A 20,089-nucleotide genomic window follows, 5' to 3' on the forward strand; every position below is an offset into this window, starting at 1 on the left:
CATGTCGCTTGGCCGCCGTATATGCATCACTGGAACGGCCAGGCTACTTTCACAACTGCGCCAACTTCGAAGGAACTGTTATGTAATCTCGCGGTCATTATTCCACAAATGATTCCGCGGCCATTTACAGTCGTGTCTCGAAGCGCCGCGCAACTAAAATCACTTCTTTCTTGGAAACGTCGTTGTATTTGGATGCCGATAGACCGCACGCCAGCAAACGGCCATAGCTCTGTATTAAGCGCAGAGCCAAGGAAAAGTGTGCTGCCGGGACTTTTGCTCGCCACAAAATTCCGATGACCATCCTATCGGAGGTGCTTTGCGAGAGCTGAAAGATGTCTTCTTTTGACTACTTCATAGTCGGGCTTTCGCTAGTCGTGCCGTCATGGTTAATCCTTTATGTTGTGCAGTATTTCACAACGATGCGGGGAGTGATCCTGGCCTGCTGCATTTAGTGTTAGGCTCACAATCTGGTTACGAGAGCTGCCTCCTGTCTGTCTGTGTCCTTAATCGCAATGATGGTTAGCTACGCGTGCTTCGACAGTGCTCCGACGTGAACAGCGCACCGTCGTGGACACTGGGTCTATGCCCACCTGTTCTGGCACGGTGTACACGCGTGCATGCATGTGCCGCCACCGGCAAACTTCAATATTCAAGCGTGTGGCTTTGGACTGACGCCAGCGCCGCGTAGCGTCGGCCGCTGGATCCGTCCGAGACTAAAGTTCCAGTGACTTTAGACTATACTGCACGGTGTGTTTGCGGCGGCTGATAGTTGGTGCCTTTTAGACACCCTATAGCATGGTCTTTGGCCCAGCGGGCAGCTCTCCACGGCGCTAAAGTCGGTCCTAAGCCATGCGATCGAGCATCTGCCGGCGGCCGTATGCGGCTTGCATCATTCTCTTGCATATCTTGACGATACATGGCTCTGACATCGAACTTTAAGTATAATTAGGTCTATAGCCACGGAAAGGACACCTTTAGGTAAATAATGCCCAAGTCGCTGGTGATTTTGTGAACCGGAGCCAAATTCTTGTCCTCTCAAACTCAAAAAGAACGCATTAATGCGCACGCCCTGTCTGACTAACCGCCGCGGTGGCCCAGTGGCTTTGGCGTTCAGCTGCTGATCCCAACGTCGCGGAATCTAATCCCGGCCTTTCAATGGAAGCGAAATGCAACAGGTGCCTGTATGCTGCGCGGTGATAGGGCACGTAAAAAATAATAATCAGGAGCCCTCTACTGCAGCGTCTTTCACTCATCATCCTTTCAATCCTTCCTTCACGGCGTGATTGAGGTGCCGACCGAGAAGTGACATAGTTACTCGCGCCTTTCTTTTCCTTGCAACCAATTATTTTTGTTATCAAGCGCATGCTTCTTTGACACAGGCGAGAATGCTTTCTCGACTGACTGACTGACTGACTGACTGACTGATGTTTCTGAGAGGAAGAAGGAAAAGGAAAAATCACGGGCCTGCCTACTGGCTCAAGCCGAGCCACGCTCGATGCCGCGTGCTGAAAGTAGGAGGGGTAAAGGATAGGAGAGCAAAGAGTGAAAAAAAAAAAAGACGCGCCGCGGTAATATGCACAGGGCCGATCCCGGAGGCAGTGCAATACCGGGCCGACCCGTGTCAGAGTGCTTCGAAGCACTCCGCCATATTCCAAAAATAAGCTTAATATCTTAGGTCCAAGGACCCGCAGCAGATATTAAATCAGGCATCAGGTATGAGCCATAGCTTTCTCGACTTTTTTTTTTTCACACGGAAGGGGTAGTGTACTCAATCCACCAAACTATGCAGTAACGCACGAGAAGAGCGATCGAGCGCGCGGTATCACACTGTCGACGCTTGACTACTCCGACGACAGTCTAGACAGAAATGGCATAAGCGGTGCGTGTACAGGTCGCACTGCGGAGGCCACTTGGCATCACGTGCGTGACACCCTGTCCATAGTGGCTTGTGTGCAGTGTGTTTTCGAACGCCCTCGATCACGTGCCACACATTGTCTCGGGAGCCCGGCTTGACGTGGGCCCCCCTGTTTGCGGCGCTCCGCCGGCGACCGTCGGGCGCGCGTGTGCGTGCGCACGTAATGTAACGGCGATAGTGCACGCATGCGCCGTAGATTATGAGGTCAGCGTTAGCAATCGCAGCGCCTTTTGTTGATTTACTTTCTGGAAAGTAGTTGGAGCGATAGTGGCGGCTGGCCTTTGTCCGCGGAGGTAAAAAAAAAATATACAACCGTCCAACCTAGTGAAGGAGTATGTAACCTCTCGCTTCCCGCTTCTATACTGCTCCGAGGTAGCGCGGTAGCTCACGTGTGCGCGGCGCGGTTATCGGAGGGAGACATGAATATCCCGCGTGTTGCGATTAATGGCCAAAGACTCCGGTTCGCTGAGTGACGATCGCCTTTTGGATCGGCGGCTGAAGGTTGCCTGCTAGCCCCCGCCAAAAAACGGCGTTCTTTGTACGACGTTGATTAAGTCAGCATTTGCGTAGCAGGCTGCCGGTATCAGCTGATAGAAAGCCGGCTTTCTGAAAGAAAAAAAAAACCGCGTGAAAAGGTTTATTTTTCTGTGGTATTTTTTTTAAGGATAGAACGAGCACGACAGGCGCCGTTTTATTGAGGTCTTTTAACGCGGCTGATCAAGATAAAACCGAAGACCCGCAGCCATCGGAAGGTATTGTCCAAGCTTTTCGTGACCCATGAACGCAGTAGCGGTGGGACCTCCGGTGCACGGGGAAACAGAACTACGTGTACACAGCTTTGTGGTATACGTGTGTGTGGTGGGGACAGGGGGTATAAATTTTCTCCTCCTTGCTTTTTCTTTTTTACGGCACACGCTCTCTGAATGGAAATGCAGCTGCAAGTGCATACGTATGCAACGAGCTCATGATTTGCCCCTGCGTTTTCTCCGAATCATTCGCGCATTCTCTTTGCATGCCTTCGTGTCCCGCGTTCAGCCCTGAATGCTTTGTGGCGAACCGCTTAAGGCATCTGGTTCTCTGAGTTGACGTCATTCCTCCAGCGATCGTCACTGGCGCCGTGGAGAGGTGTACTGCATAGTGATAGCGGTAGCCGTCTAAGTACCAGCTCTCCCGCTTCGCGCACCTCGCGGAAGAAAACCGATTTTCCGGCAAGCAATGCAGACGTTGGCCGGTTCAGAATACGTAAATTCGAGGGCGAGTTGGAGGGGAGGAGGTAGAGAGTAGAGCGAGCCGGCTTTGCCATGCGGTGTTGGCTTTGCCCAAAGTTTTGCCAGCCTGTTTTCATCACCTGCCGAAGTAGTGGGCGGCGCGCCATTCCTCCGCGCCGAAATCAAGCGTTGGTCGGTGGCTTCCTGCAACACGCACAGCGCATGTTGCGGCCGGCCGGCCTCGACCGCAGCGGCCGTCGCGTTTGGAAGCCCGCCTGGCTGTTGTGCAATCGAGCTCGGCGTGCCCATCGGCGATAAATACTTTCCTCCTAGGAGACATTGTCTGCACTGGCCGCCCTCTCTGCACGGAACTGGCGGCGCCTCCGCCGTGGACGCGCGCCAGCGCCGTGCGCCGAATGCGAGACGCCGATGCGCAGCTCGGTGGCACGCGTCATTATTGGATGGAGGAGGGGGTGAGTGGACACACCACCCTGAAGAGGGGAGGCCGGTGACGTTAGAAGATCGCTTAAGCAGTCGCGGTTGACTAACCATTCCTCGGGGCGCCATGCACGCGTGAGCGCCCGGCGCCGGGGTGTTTTCGTGCGCGCGACGCTAATGCCACCTCTCTAAATGCCAAGACGACATCAACAAAACAGGAGCTACTGGGCAGATAGATAGATTGATAGATAAATATTGGCATCCCCTTAGTATCGCGGGGGGGGGGGGGGGGATGCCACCTTGTCCAGTAAATAATCCCCGCAGGAGGGCGTCTGCAGCTTGAAGGCGTTGGTGAGTGGCGACACCACGGGTTCCCGAGCATCCGCAGGGACATCCCCGCAAGGGGATGATGGTGAACAGTGCATCACTACGGACCCGAGAACCCGCGCCTAGCCGTGCGTGGCATCACCGTGTCCGGGGGATACTGGCGGTTGAGCCGATGCCGAGCGTTTGGACCTTTAAGGCCCCTCGGCGGAGGCAACACACCACTTTGGCCCCAGCTTCCTGTAGACGGCACCTCCGGCCTGACCCGACCGGGGGGAATCGGCAGTCGCCTTTTCCTTTCCTCCCCTCCATCTTTCACTTTCCTATGTCTTTCTCACAACTCTCCTGTCTTCTCCTCTCTTACTTACTTTTCGTTCTTCCTCGCGGCGAGGGTTAACCTTGTGTGACCAACTACCCTAAGTTGCGTCATACTGGGTTATAGTTGGGGTGTACAGCTGGCGTGGGCAGGACTTGCTTGCAAGTTCCTGTCCCGTTCCCAAGTTGGGTTCCATGGTGGGTGGCTGGCACCGTAGCCGAAAAACACACATACTATATGGCTAACCTTCTATTAGCAAATGATCGCCCTCATAAACGAGGGTGGACCGAAGTCACTACACAGTTTCTGCAAAAAAAAAAAATCTTCCCGAGATACCACGTCGTACACAGTGAGGTACCTGAAAAGCAAGCGAGAATAATCTCCCCTTTTCTAGTTTCAAAGGCTCTCACCGAATCATTAGGCCCTGGCTATAAGGTGACGAAGCTGGCCAGTGGCGATCTACTCCTTCAGATCAGAGACGAAGCGCATCATTCTAAGCTCTCAAACATAGCAACCTTTGGAGAAATACCTGTTTCTATCAGTGCACATAGACCCCTCAACACTGTCAAAGGGGTGATTTCAGAACAAGACTTCTTTACTCTGACAGAGGCAGAAATGCTAGACGTCTCAAGGACCAGAATGTCATTGCATACAGCGCATAAAAATCAGGAAAGAAGACAAGGAAATTCCAACAAAGCACTTAGTTCTGACTTTTGCCTCCAGCCAACTCCCTGATACCATTGAAGTAGGCTACATGAAAATAGCAGTCAGACCATACATCCCAAATCCTCGCCAGTGTTTCAAGTGCCAAAGGTTTGACCATGGATCGCAGAGTTGTCGTGGCCGCCAAACCTGTGCCAAATGTGCATCTAATGGGCACGAATCTGATGTCTACAATGCAGCACCAAAGTGCGCTAACTGTGAAGGGGACCACCCCGCATATTCTAGGTCTTGCCCATCCTGGAAGAAAGAAAAGGAAATTATTACTATCAAAACCAAAGAAAACATTTCATTCCAGGAGGCACGGAAAAGACTAAAACAAACTAAGGGAACTTTCTTGTTCACGGTGCGACGGGGCGGGGCACCACACTAGGCTTCGGCATCTGCCCAGGCCACACACAGCCGAAGGCAGGGCCATCCGCGCCCCAGGCAGACGCAGTGAAGTCTGCCCTGCCAACCTCTAAAAAGGGCCCGGCGGCCTCCGGGTCAGCCGCCCGCAAGGCTTCTCCCAGTCGGGAGAGGCCTACAAACAGTACACCCGTGGACTCTCCGCGGCGTGCCAGAACCTCTAGCGAGGTGATGGACGTAACACCGAGCTCACCTCTGCTGCAGCGGCGGCGGAGCTCTCTTGATAGAAAAAAACCAAAAATCGTCCTAATTTTTTCAGATACACCCCCCCCCCCCCCCAAATCAAAATGACATTCCTAATACACTGGAATTCTAGGAGATTATTTAATAACTTGAACGATATAAAAGACATCTTAGCCACATTCGCACCCGTGGCCTTATGTATCCAAGAAACAAACTTAGGCCCCAAAAACACAATGTACTCAAGAAACAAAGTATTTCGCCGCGACCGAGAGAACGCAAGCCGGCTCTCGGGTGGCATTGCAATCAAAGTGAGAAATGATGTCCCGGCTCGTGAGCTTAAACGAAAGACTAAATTTGAAGCTGTTGCAGCCACTCTGCTCACGCACAAAACACTAACATTGTGTTGTATTTACCTTGACCCCATCTCACAGTAACAATACATGAATTAGAAAATCTTTTAGAGCAGCTACCAGAGCCGTATCTGGTTGTTGGTGATTTTAACGCACATTCCTCGTTTTGGGGGAGTGAAAAAAACAGACGCCCGAGGACAAATTATAGAGGATTTTATTCTGAGCAATAATATTTGTCTGTTGAACTCCGGTAAAACCACTTACTGCTCTCCAGCGTCAGGTAAAATGAGCTGTTTAGATCTCTTTTAGTTCGCCGTCTATTTTTAACGATTTTAAAGGGGATGTCGCAGACTACCCATACAGCAGTGACCACCTTCCCGTAATAATCAGTCTAACATCTGCACCTGAAATAACCCCGACAAGACCGCGACGCTGGATGCTCTCTTTAGCCGACTGGGAACTTTTTAGATTACAAGCCAGGTTAGAAAAAATAGATTTAGAAAATATTGACATCGATGAAATAAATGAAAAGTTCACTGATTGTATCTTAGCTGCCGCACACTTGGCTATTCCAATGTCTTCAGGAATGGTACGGCCAAATCAAAAAGTTTGGTGGACACGAAATTGTAAAGATGAAAAAAAACGACAAAATAGAGCTTTGGGTATTTTTCGCCGGTACCGCACACACGAAAACCTAGTAAATTTTAAAAAGGCAAGAGCTAAAGATCGGTATGTCCGTCGTAGTGCTGAGAAAGCGTCATGGCAGAGCAACGTGTCATCCATAAACAGTCAAATCACATTAAAAAAATGTGGGAACAGGTAAGAAAATTAAATGGCAACTTCTCACCATACACAATGCCACTTTTGACACAACCTGGTAAACAAACAAATATAAGGGAACAGGCAGATATAATAGGTGAGCACTTCGCTGCAGTTTCTAGCTCGTCACATTACACCCAGTCATTTCTAAATTACAAAAACATGGCCGAAAAACGAAGACTCACAACGAGTGGAGGTGCTAATGAACAATACAATACTTTAATTACCTTCCAGGAAATCAATAGAGTACTCTCTTCCGGCAAAAAAAAAAAAACAGCCCCAGGGCCCGACCAAATACACTATGAAATTCTGGCCCATCTTTCCCAGTCTGCCGTAGAGGCACTTCTAAGATTCTTTAACAAAATTTGGGTATCAGGCAAACTACCCACAGCCTGGAAAAAAGCTTATACTGTACCATTTATTAAACCCGGTAAACAACCAACCTCCCCCAGCAATTATAGACCCATAGCTCTTACCAGTTGCTTCGCCAAATCGTTTGAAAGTGTCCTGAACATGAGATTAACTTTTGTCCTTCAATCTTGTGACCTTCTTGATATCAGTGTGGTTTTAAAAAGGAATGCTCTACTACAGATCACTAAGTTCGTCTAGAAAAAACCGTTAGAGAAGCTTTTATACACAAACAACACTGTCTTGCAGTCTTTTGTGACTTAGAAAAGGCATATGACACGACCTGGAGGTTCGGGATTCTTCAAGATCTTGCCGAGCTTGGAATCCGAGGCAGAATGTTGAATTGCTTAAGACTTCTTATCCAACCGTTCATTCCATGCGCGCCTAGACTCAACCCTCTCAAAGAATTTTATTCAGGAGAATGGAGTACCTCAAGGATGTATTTTAAGTACAACTCTTCGTAGTAAATATGGATTCTATTGGGAAAGTAATCCCGAGGTCTATTATGTATTCTGTCTATGTTGACGACCTTCAGATAGCATTCACATCCTCCAACATATTTACATGCGAAAGACAAATACAGCTTACAATAAATAAACTGGCAACATGGGCAGAGAAGAACGGTTTCCAGTTCTCTACACGGAAAACAGTGGGCTTACTTTTCTCACTCAAACGGGGCGTACAGACAGGCCCCACTGTACACATAAACAAAACCCAGTTACCTTTTAAGAATGAACACTAATTCTTAGGCATAGCGTTTGATAAAAAAACTTTCCTGCCCCACATAAACGCTTTGAAAAAGAAAGCATCGCAGTCTTTGAACATACTGAAAGTCCTTTCACGTAAACACTGGGATTCTGATCGGGTATGCCTTCTACAGATTTATCGCTCTGTAGTACGTTCCATTTTAGACTATGGTTGCATAGTGTATGGCTCAGCAAGGCCATCGTACTTGAAAAGACACGACCCAGTGCAAAACTTAGGTTTACGTCTTTCAACTGGTGCTTACAGAACGTCGCGCATAAATAGTCTTTATGTTGAAACTAACGAACCATCACTCAGAACTATGCTCACATGCTCATACATTCTTAAAATTCGTTCCATGCCGAAACACATATGCTGCCCAATAGTTACAAAGTGCCCATCTCGTACACTGTTTACCAACAAACCTTAGGCAATCAAACCATTTCTGAAATGCCAAGAAATACATGTAATGGACACATTGCCTAACATTGCCCGCAAACCTGACCCACTCCCGCCTTGGTACTGCCTGCCCTCTATGTCCGACTTCACATTAACACAGTTTCACAAAAAACAAACACCACATGAGCATATATTACAAGAATACTTAACCATAAACGAAAAATAGAGAATATACCGCATTTTATTGACGGATCAAAATCTCCACACTACGTCGGAAGTGCTGTGGTTTAAAATAGTTGGGAAAAATACTGTACGGCTGCCTGAGCACGCATCCATTTTCACTGCAGAGTGTTACACAGTCTCTGTGGCTGTAGAAAAAATTATAAATGAGGACATCGTGAATAGCATCATTTACACTGATTCTCTGAGCGTACTCACCTCACTTCACCATAGAAATACGGTTACACCACTAATCGGTGACATCATTCATAACATAAGAAGAGCTACAACACAGGGACAAGACAAAATTTTGCTGGGTGCCAAGCCACATCGGAATCACAGGCAATGAGAAGGCGGATGCATGTGCTGCGAAAGCTGGGAACAGAGAAATAAAGAACGTGAACATTCCATACAAAGATTGCATGAAGCTGGTACAGTGTAAAATCAGGTATAAATGGCAGTCCCAATGGAACACTGAAAGAAATAATAAGCTACACTTAGTGAAACCCTTAATAGAAGAATGGAAGTCATGCTCACACCAAAAACGTTTCATCGAAGTTATTTTATGCCGTCTTCGTATTGGACGCACACACCTAACACATAACTTTCTAATGACAAAACAAGACAGACCTTTATGTGAGAAATGTGGAGATGAGCTCACAGTAAATCACATCCTATTCTCGTGCACACAACTCGAACGGCTAAGAAAAAAAATATTTTACCGTATTTTACAATGAACGCAATCCCTTCCACCACAATTTGCTTTTAGGAGATAATCCACTTGTAAGAATTTCATCTGTTTTTAGTTTTCTGAAAGACGCAGCGATTTTAAAGAAACTATAATATCACAGAACTATTATTTCTAAAAATTCTTACCCTATGCTTTGACGCATTTTATGATACACCTCATCCTTTTTCTCAGCCCTGAGAAGGCTGAGGTCTACATTTGATCAGTGGGACTCCCTGGAGTCCTTGTCCGTATAACGACTTTCACTGAGGACACCCAATTCTTGAAATCAATTATACCATGTGTTTGGCGCATGATAGCCTGAGTAGCTTATGCGCCATAAAACCCAATACAATACAATGTCCAGTAAATAAAGTAGTTGATAGTTTCCTTATGTTCCCCGCAGGGGGGCGTCTGCAACTTGCAGGCGTTGGTGAGGGGCGACACCACGGGTTCCCGAGCATCCGCAGGGACATCCCCGCAGGGGGATGATGGTGAACAGTGCATCACCACGGACCCGAGCACCCGCGCCTAGCCGTGCGTGGCATCGCCGTGTCCGGGGAAAATGGGATCCTGGTGGTTGAGCCGATGCCGAGCGTTTGGACCTTTAAGGCCCCTCAGCGGAGGTAACACACCACTTTGGCCCCAGCTTCCCATAGACGGCACCTCCGGCCTGACCCGACCGGGGGGAATCGGCAGTCGCCTTTTCCTATCCTCCCCTCCATCTTTCACTTTCCTATCTTCTTTCTCACAACTCTCCTATCCCCTACTCACTTCTTGGCTTTTCCTTTTTTCCTGGCGGCGAGGGTTAACCTTATGTGACCAACTACCGTGAGTTGTATCATATTTGGTTATAGTTGAGGTGTACAGCTGCCGTGGTCAGGACTTGCTTTCAAGTTCCTGTCCCGTCCCCTTGTTGGACTCCGTGGTGGGTGGCTGGCACCATGACCGAATAACTAAATTTTCTTTATGGCTCCCCCCCTTTCAAAACCTGATCGCTCTCTGAAAAGAGGGCGGAACGAAGCAACAGACTTTTTCCCGAAAAAGAAAACAACCTTCCCAAAGTTCCATGTCATACATAGTACAGTAGAAGGAAAGCAGGCAAGAATACTATCCCCCTTTCTTGTGTCAAAGTGCCTAACAGATGCACTGGGCCCCGGATATAAGCTATCGAAAATGGCCAGTGGCGACTAATTACTAGAAATCCGTGACCATACCCAAAACTATGCGTCATATTCGGTTATAGTTGAGATGTACAGCTGCTGTGGTCAGGACTTGCTTTCAAGTTCCTGTCCCGTCCCCTTGTTGGACTCCGTGGTGGGTGGCTGGCACCATGACCGAAAAACAATTTTTTTATGGCTCCCTTTCCTTCAACAAATGATCGCCCTCATAAACGAGGGCGGACCAATGCCACTACGCAGTTACTGCAAAAAACAAGTTTTCCCTTGGTAACCTTTTCGTACATAGTGAAAATCCAGATCAACCAGCTAGGAAAATCTCCCCATTCATTGTTTCCAAATCTCTTACCGACGCCCTAGGCCTTGGCTACAAAGTGACGAAGCTAGCCAGTGGCGACCTACTCCTCCAAATCCGAGACAAAGTGCAATTTTCCAAACTCCCTACCATGGTGTCCTTTGGAGACATTACTGTATCCATTACTGCACATCGATCACTAAACACAGTGAAAGGAGTAATATCTGAACGCGATTTCCTGAACCTCTCTGAAGAAGAGATGTTGGAGGGTCTGAAAGACCAGAACGTCACCGAAGTCCATCGTATCAACATCCGAAAAGATGACAAGTAAATAGCATCAAAACACATAGTCCTGACCTTTGCGTCCAGCCAACTTCCCGAAACCATAGAAGTAGGATCATCATCATCATCATCATCATCATCATCAGCCTTACTACACCCACTGCAGGGCAAAGGCCTCTCCCATGTCTCTCCAATTAACCCTATCATTTGCCAGCTGCATGCACCCTTTGCCTGCAAACTTCTTAATCTCATCCGCCCACCTAACCTTCTGCCGCCCCCTGCCACGCTTACTTTCTCTTGGAATCCACTCCGTTACCCTTAAGGACCAGCGGTTATCTTGCCTTCGCATTACATGCCCTGCCCAGGCCCATTTCTTTCTCTTAATTTCGACTAGGATGTCATTAACCCGTGTTTGTTCCCTCACCCACTCTGCGCGCTTCCGGTCTCTTAACGTTACACCTATCATTTTTCTTTCTATGGCTCGCTGCGTTGTCCTTAACTTAAGCTGAACTCTTTTCGTTAGCCTCCACGTTTCTGCCCCGTAGGTGAGTACCGGTAAGATTATGCTGTTGTACACTTTTCTCTTGAGAGAAATTGGTAAACTGCCACTCATGATCTGCGAGAATTTGCCATATGCGCTCCACCCCATTCTTATCCTTCTAGTTATCTCCCTCTCATGATCCGGATCAGCTGTCACTACCTGCCCTAAGTAGACGTATTCCGGCACAATTTCTAGGCTCTCGCTGCCAATTGTGAACTGTTGTTCCCTTGCTAGGCTGTTGAACATTACCTTGGTTTTCTGCATGTTAATTTTTAGACCCATCGTTCTGCTCTGCCTGTCTAACTCGTTGATCATGATTTGCAGTTCACCTCCTGAGTGACTCAGCAAGGCAATGTCATCAGCAAATCGCAGATTATTTAGGTATTCTCCATTTATTCTTATTCCCAACTGTTCCCAATTCAGGCCTCGAAATTCCTCCTGTAAACATGCGGTGAACAGCATTGGCGAGATCGTGTCTCCTTGCCTGACGCCCTTCCTTATTGTAATTTTATTGCTGACTTTATGGAGGACTATAGTAGCTGTGCAGTTGCTATATATATCTTCCAGTATTTTGACATAAGGCTCTTCTACCTTAGGTTCTTCTTCTTCTTCTAGAAGTAGGATATCTTAAAATAAATGTAAGACCGTACATCCCAAACCCCAGACGCTACTTCAAATGTCAAAGATTTGACCATGGCTCACAGAGCTGTCGTGGCCGCCAAACATGCGTCAAATGTTCGTCAAACAATCATGAATCCGTGGACTGCAATGCTTCACCACTGTGCGCGAACTGCGAAGGGGATCACCCCGCGTACTCGAGGTCATGTCCTACCTGGAAGAGAGAGAAGGAAATAATAACAAAGACAAAGGAAAACCTCGGGTTGCGCCTTTCAACTGGTGCTTACAGAACATCACCCATAAATAGCCTTCACGTAGAAGCAAATGAACCGACCCTCACCAACAGGAGAACAATGCTTACCTGTGCATACGTACTGAAAATAAGGTCGCTACCGAAACATCTTTGTTACACCATAGTTACAAAATGCCCATCCAGAACACTGTTCACCAACAAACCTCAAGCTGTAAAACCATTGCTCCTCCGCTTTGAAGAAATATGCCAAGAAATAAACATACTAGATGCACTTCCTGATGTTGCCCAGAGACCCGATAGGTTGCCACCTTGGTACTTGTTTCCTGGTGTATGCGATTTCGCACTGACACACATTCAAAAAGACATACCCCACTGGAATATATACAGCAAGAGTTTCTTGGAGTAAGTGAAAAATACAAGAATTGCACAGATTTCTACACAGATGGATCTAAGACAGCACTCTATGTAGGGAGCGCGATAGTGCTAGGGAAATGGGAAAAAGTAGTCAGGCTGCCTCAGTGCGCTTCAATATTTACAGCAGAATGCTACGCCATTGCTCTAGCTGTAGAACAAATATTGAAGAAAAACATACAGAACAGTGTTATCTACAGTGACTCCCTCAGCGTAATTACAGCAATAAACCCCAGAAATGCAACTGAACCCTTAATAGGAAACATAATACATAATGTAATACGAGCTGATTCACAAGGACATACAATAAAGTTTTGCTGGGTTCCCAGCCACGTGGGCATCAGCGGAAATGAGAGGGCTGATGCAAGCGCCGCACTTGCCCTTAACGCAAAAATAAAACCAGTAAACATACCGCATAAGGACTGCATCAAGTCAGTCCAGAATAAATTGAGAGAAAAATGGCAGGCCTCTTGGGACAACGAGGTTAACAACAAGCTGCACTTTGTAAAACCTGTCCTGGGTGAATGGAAGACCTGTAGGCACCAGGAACGATTTATTGAAGTAATTTTATGTCGTCTCCGCATTGGACATACACACATTACACATAATTTCTTACTAACGAAACAAGACAAACCTCGTTGTGAAAGATGTGGAGACGAACTAACAATAAACCATATTTTATTCTCGTGTGCAAAACTCGAAAAACTAAGAAATAAGCACTTTACGAAGTTTTATAATGAATACATTCCTTTACACCCAGCGCTGCTTTTAGGCGAAAATGCCATTGTTAACATTTCTTCCGTTTTTAGCTTTTTAAAAGAAGCAGATGTTCTTCAGAAACTGTAAACTTTTATCCACAGCTTTGCTTTAAAATGGGATGCATTTCAGCCATTTTCTCATTCCATGAGAAGAGGGCTGAGGTGGTTATTTGAATGGTTGGGAGCCTCAGGATCCTTGCCCAGCCAAGGATGGCTACTGAGGTTATCTGACCTTCTTGAAAGCGTTTATTTTTAGCCATTTATAAAATTTCTTCTTTCTCTTATTACTACCAGAACGAAATAGCAATTTAAGTCCTCTACACAACCATGTTTCCTCCCACCTACAGAAAAGTGTTCATATACCTTGAGCCTGGCGCATGATAGCCTTAGCTGCTTATGTGCCATTAAACCCAACACAACACAACACAAAGACTAAGGAAAACTTATCAAGAAGCACGAAAAAGACTCCCATCAGCCTTCAAGTTCACGGCAAAAACAAATTTCGCCTTTGTGGTGCGCAAGGGCGGCACACCACCAGGCTTCGGCCACTGCCCAGGCAAAGCCTGTGGCAGGGCCACCCCCGCCCCCGGCAGACGCAGCGAAGGCTGCCCTGCCACCTCTGAGCAAGGGCCCGCCGGCCTCTCAGTCGGCCGCCCGTAAGGCTTCCCCCAGTCGGGAGAAGCCCACAAACCGTGCACCTGCGGGTTCACCGCGGAAGTCCAGAGCCTCTAGTGAGGCGATGGACACAACTAAAAACTCGCCTTTGCTGCAGCAGAGGCACAGCTCTCTGGAGCGAAAAAGAAAAAGACCCCAGTATTGGCACCCCCAAAACCCGGACCCCTAAGTTTTAACTACACTCGTCAAATATGGCGTTCCTTATACAGTGGAACTGCCGAGGACTAATGAATAACTACTATGACATAAAAGCTTTTAAACACAATGTCCCCGGTGGCTTTATGCTTACAGAAGACCAACTTAGGTCCAAAACAAAAATATTTTAAACAAGTACAATATCTTTGGGTGTGACCGAGAGCAAGCAAGCAAACTCTCTGGAGGTGTTGCCATTGTCATCCAGAATGGTGTGGCAACCCGCGATATCAAGCTTAAAACCAAATACGAAGCCGTCGCAGTCACCATCCTTCATTTTAAAACACTCACAATATGTATCGTATATCTTGAACCACACCAAACAGTAACACTTCATGATTTAGAATCCCTTTTAGAACAGCTACCGGAGCCATATCTGCTAGTTGGGGATTTTAATGCCCACTCCGGTTTTTAGGGCAGTGCACACACTGGATGTCGTATTTTAGAAGATTTTATTCTAAGTAATAATGTTTGCCTTCTTAACACCGGCAAAGATACATACTGCTTTCCGAGCACGGGAAAAATGAGTTCCATAGATTTGTCTTTTACTTCACCCTCTTTCTTTTGTGATTTTAAATGGGATGTCATCGATAACCCATACGGCAGCTATCACCTCCCTGTATTAATAAGCCTAACATTCCCACCACAAGTCACCCCAACGAAACCACCACGGTGGAAGTTACATTACATTTAGCCGACTGGGCACTTTTTAGAGAAAGGGCCAGCTTAGATAAAATAGTTTCAGATGATCTCAGCATAGACGAACTGAATTAAGCTGTCACAAACTGTATTTTAACCGCTGCACGCCTAGCAATTACTCGGTCATCTGGAGAAGTAGAGCAGAATCACAAAATTTGGTATACACAGGAATGCAGAGATGAAAAAAAGAAACAAAACAAAGCTTGGGGAATTTTTCGTAGGTACCCAACGCAGGAGAATTGCTTTAAAAAGGCAAGAGCGAAAGCTCTATAGATTCGCCGTAATGCAGTAAAAACTTCATGGCAAGGTTACGTGTCCTCAATAAACAGCTCAATTACGTCAAAACAAATGTGGGAGATGGTAAAAAAGATAAATGGCAGCTACTCCCCATTCACAGTTCCGTTTCTATCAACCCCTGGCATACAGACAAATTTAGAAGAACAGGCAGATATTTCGGGTGAATATTTTTCTGCAGTTTCCGGTTCATCTCACTACAGAGAATCATTCCTCAAATACAAAAACGCAGCTGAAGAACAGACTGCCGACAAGTGGCAGTTCAAATGAACCCTATAATAACCTACTTACAATCCAAGAAATGAAGAGTACTGTCCGCTGGTAAGCAAACTGCACTTGGCCCAGATGAATTACATTATCAAACGCTGGCTCATCTCTCTAAACCGGCTGTAGAGGCAATTTTAATTTTTTTTAACAAGGTTTGGGTATCGGGGAAACTTCCCGAAGCCTGGAAGATGGCCGTTATTGTTCCTGTATTAAAACCCGGAAAGCCCTCTACCCTTCCTAGCAGCTATAGGCCCATAGCTATGACTAGCTGTCTAGCGAAATCTTTTGAAAGTTTATTGAATATCAAACTATCATTCGTGTTAGATGATCGGGAGCTTCTGGATGTCCATCAATGCGGTTTTAAAAAGGCTTGCTCCACCACCGACCACCTGATTCGTCTTGAAAACACTGTTCGTGAGGCTTTTATACACAGACAGCATTGTCTCGCTGTCTTCTTCGATTTAGAGAAAGCGTATGACACAACGTAGAGGTACGGGATTATTCAGGACCTGGCTGAACTGGGCATCCGCGGCAGGATGTTGAACTGCCTTAAATACTTTTTGTCTAACCGTACATTTCATGTCCGCCTAGGCTCAACCCTTTCAAGGAAGTTTAACCAAGAAACTAGAGTGCCTCAAGGATGTATTTTGAGCACAACACTCTTTATTGTAAAAGTGAATTCTATCACGAAAATAATCCCAAGGTCCGCGATGTATTCTGTCTATGTAGATGATCTCCAGATAGCTTACGCATCCTAGACTACATCAACATGCGAACGACAGATACAGCTAACAATAAATAACCTGACAACATGGGCAGGCCAAAATGGCTTCTGTTTTTCTCCACAGAAATCGGTGGCCATTCTTTTCTCACTCAGACGAGGCATGCAGATAGATCCCACCCTACACCTGTACGAAATAGACTTAGCCGTGAAAAAAGAACATATATTTCTAGGTATAACATTCGACAGAAAGCTCACCTTCATGCCTCACATAAATGCGTTGAAAAAGAAGGCTTCTCGATCCCTGAACATACTAAAAGTGCTGTCGAGAAAACACTGGGGAGCCGATAGGACATGTCTCTTGCAAATATACCGCTCTGTAGTACGCTCTACCCTCTATTACGGATGCATAGTGTATGGGTCAGCGAGACCATCGTACCTCAAACGGCTAGATCCGGTACATAATTTAGGTTTACGTCTCTCCACTGGTGCATATAGGACAAGACCCATAAACAGTCTCCATGTAGAGACCAATGAACCATCGCTTACAGATAGAAGAGCCATACTCACATGCTCATACATCCTAAAAATCCGTTTACTGCATAAACATCTATGTTACCCTATCGCCACAAAGTGCCTGTCTAGAACACTCTTGAACAGCAAGCCGCAAGCTACTCGGCCTTTCCTCTTGGGATTTGAAGAGATGTGCCGGAACCTTAGCATATCAGACGTATTGCCAAACATTGCCCGAAGGCCACTGCCGCCATGGCACAATTTCCCTGAAATCTGTGATTTCACTCGTACACAGTTCCGTAAGAAACAAATTCCGCAACAACATATAATACAAGAATTCCTCACACTCGAGGAAAAGTACACTACTTTCACAGCATTTTATACCGACGGTTCAAAAACATGCATACGTTGGAAGCGCAGTTGTACAGAGTTTTATGGTTTATGGGGGATTTAACTTTCCAAAGCAACTCAGGCTATGAGGGACGCCGTAGTGAAGGGCTCCGGAAATTTCGACCACCTGGAGTTCTTTTATGTGCACTGACATAGCACAGCACACGGGCCTCTAGAATTTCGCCTCCATCGAAATTCGACCGCCGCGGCCGGGATCGAACCCGCGTCTTTCGGGCAGGCAGCCGAGCGCCATAACCACTCAGCCACCGCGGCGGCTAGTTGTACAGGGGAATAGAAATAAAATAGGAAGACTTCCACAGTGCGCTTCCATCTTCACTGCGGAATGTTACGCCATCTGTGTAGGCATAGAAAAAATACTAAATGAGAACCTACCCAACAGTATTATTTACACAGACTCGCTAAGTGTGCTCACAGCCCTTCATCCTAGAAATGCAATAACCCCGCTGCTTGGCGACCTCATACACATTACTACAGCCATAGCTGAAGGACAAAACATAACACTCTGCTGGGTACCAAGTCATGTCGGCATAAAGGACAATGAAAGAGCAGATTTGTGCGCTGCTCAAGCTTGTGACAAGAAAATTAAAAACATAAATATGCCCTATAGAGATTGCATGAACTTAGTACATATTAATGCAAGGAAAAAATGTCACTCCGCTTGGAACAATAAACTAAATAAACTACGGTTAATAAAACCAGTCCTAGGTGAATGGAAGTCATGTGTGCACCAGAAACGTTTCAAAGAGGTCATTATCTGTCGTGTCCGGATAGGTCACACACACTTTACACACAACTTTCTGCTAAAGAAAGAAGACATACTAGTTTGTACATGCGGAGATGAGCTTACAGTGAATCACGTTTTAATTTCATGCTCTAAACTGGAAAGGCTACGGAAAAAGTGTTTTTCTCCGTTTTATAACCAATGCATCCCTTTTCATCCAGCACTGCTCTTGAGTGATAACGCAATTGTGGACATGTCTTATGTTTTTAGATTTTCAACAGAAACTGGTTTTCTTAAAAATATTTAAATCATGACCAAGTACTTCGCCTGATACACCTCAGCCATTTCTCATTCCTGAGAAAAAGGGTGAGGTCTGTATTTGGTTGGAAGTCTCGAGATCCTTACCCTGGTAAGAATGGCCGCTGAGGTGACCCGACCCCCTTTAACAGTTTTTAATAGTACCCATTTCTAGCATATTTTTCCTTCATGATCATGAGGTAATTTTAACTATTTAATCGCTCTGCACCACCGACGATTTTCACATTTCTATCAAATCATCCAGAGATTTCTCCTATACCTCGAGCTTGGCGCATGATGGCCTTAGTTGCCAATGCGCCATAAAACCCTACACAAGTTTTTTTTTTTATATAACCGCTGACCTCCTTTTTTTAAATCTTTGAATCCTGTTCTTAGCCGTCGTGGTGGCTCAGTGGTTACGGCGCTTGGCTGTCGACCCGAAAGACGCGGGTTCGATTCCGGCCGCGGGGGTGCAATTTCGATGGAGGCGAAATTCTTGAGGCCCGTGTACTGTGCGATGTCAGTGCACGTTAAAGAACCACAGGTGGTCGAAATTTCCGGAGCCCTTCACTACGGCGTCTCTCATAGCATGAGTCACTTTAGGACGTTAAACCCCCATAAACTAAACTAAACTAAACTTTGAATCCTGTTCTGTTCTTCATCCCCCCCCCCCCCCCACATTATCCGCAATTTTACATGTTGTAAGCTATATTGCCTCGATTTCTGCGACGTGTGGTGCAATTTCTCCATTTTGCTTTGCGCCACCCAATGCTCCCGTTTTCTCTTTCTCATCTCTACAGCTGATGTGTTAACTTTGCTTCCACTATCCCTAAAATCCATAGCTACTGGAAGGTTGAATATGTCCCTTCTGACATCTGGTTGTGTAGTTTACAGTCTACCAGAATACGTTTTCTGCGCTGCTCCTGCGTGGTGCACAAAAATAATCTCCCTGTTCATACTAGATTTTAGATTGCCTGGTTCTTGACAGCCTTATCTAGCCTCAAATAGGAGGGCACTGCCTCTTGAATTATATCGTACAGCGTTTCCTTCCGGATTTCATCATTACCAGCTCTGTATTCATGAACCATTCCTTTGTTCCCATCTTCTGCCTCCACTTAGCAGTCCCGATTTGAAGGACCTTCTTTTTTAGGTTGCTGCCATGTTAACTGTTGCCTGTGTAGTCTGTCGTAAGCTTGTCTAGTCCTCCATTGCGTGTCCGTGCTTTTACTTACTTCGGCTGCCCACCTCTTATCCTCCATTTTTCCTAGTCTTTTCTCGGACGATATTTGTTCTGTGCTTCCCTCTCCTCAAACGACGACCATCTTCCTGTATATAGCTCTCCGTATGTCCCATTACAGTGGACGTGTGTGCACGCTCCCTGAAGGCAGCTCGGCAGACGCCGAGCTTATGCGTCTGCCACCTGCGGCGCACTTCCCATATGCATTGCAGGTTTTCGAATCGCGCAAATGCTTTATTGAGGCTCGCCGGCTCATTTCACGGGCAATGGGGGTTGCTCCGTTCGCTTCGCGACAGCATAGGTGCTGTGCGTTAACGTCTGCGCTAATATTCTCGCGCCTTTACAGCTACCTTAACGAGTGTGACGCTCGCACTGTATATACCCACCCACAAGTGTTTATGCTTTCTTTACATTTGCTACACTTGGCTCCTTTTCTATCAGCTGTCTCCACAGATTTCAGCTTGCTTGTTGGCGCCTGTCGCAGGTTTTTTTTTTTTTTCTGAGGCACGTTCGCGTCGTTTAAAAGATAGGGATGGGGTATGCTTCCA

The 20,089-nt window shown here is 46.5% G+C and overlaps 1 protein-coding gene and 1 pseudogene across 1 annotated transcript in view; one reads left to right on the plus strand and one right to left on the minus strand.

Annotated features, from left to right (window-relative positions):
* mdy (diacylglycerol O-acyltransferase) overlaps positions 1-20,089 on the plus strand; it is a 206,274-nt gene that overhangs the window by 42,227 nt on the left and 143,958 nt on the right. The window lies entirely within an intron of this gene.
* On the minus strand, positions 1,574-1,698 carry LOC144116833 (U2 spliceosomal RNA; annotated as a pseudogene).

Source organism: Amblyomma americanum, chromosome 1 (assembly GCF_052857255.1).
Source record: "Amblyomma americanum isolate KBUSLIRL-KWMA chromosome 1, ASM5285725v1, whole genome shotgun sequence".
Classification (NCBI taxonomy): Eukaryota; Metazoa; Arthropoda; class Arachnida; order Ixodida; family Ixodidae; genus Amblyomma; species Amblyomma americanum.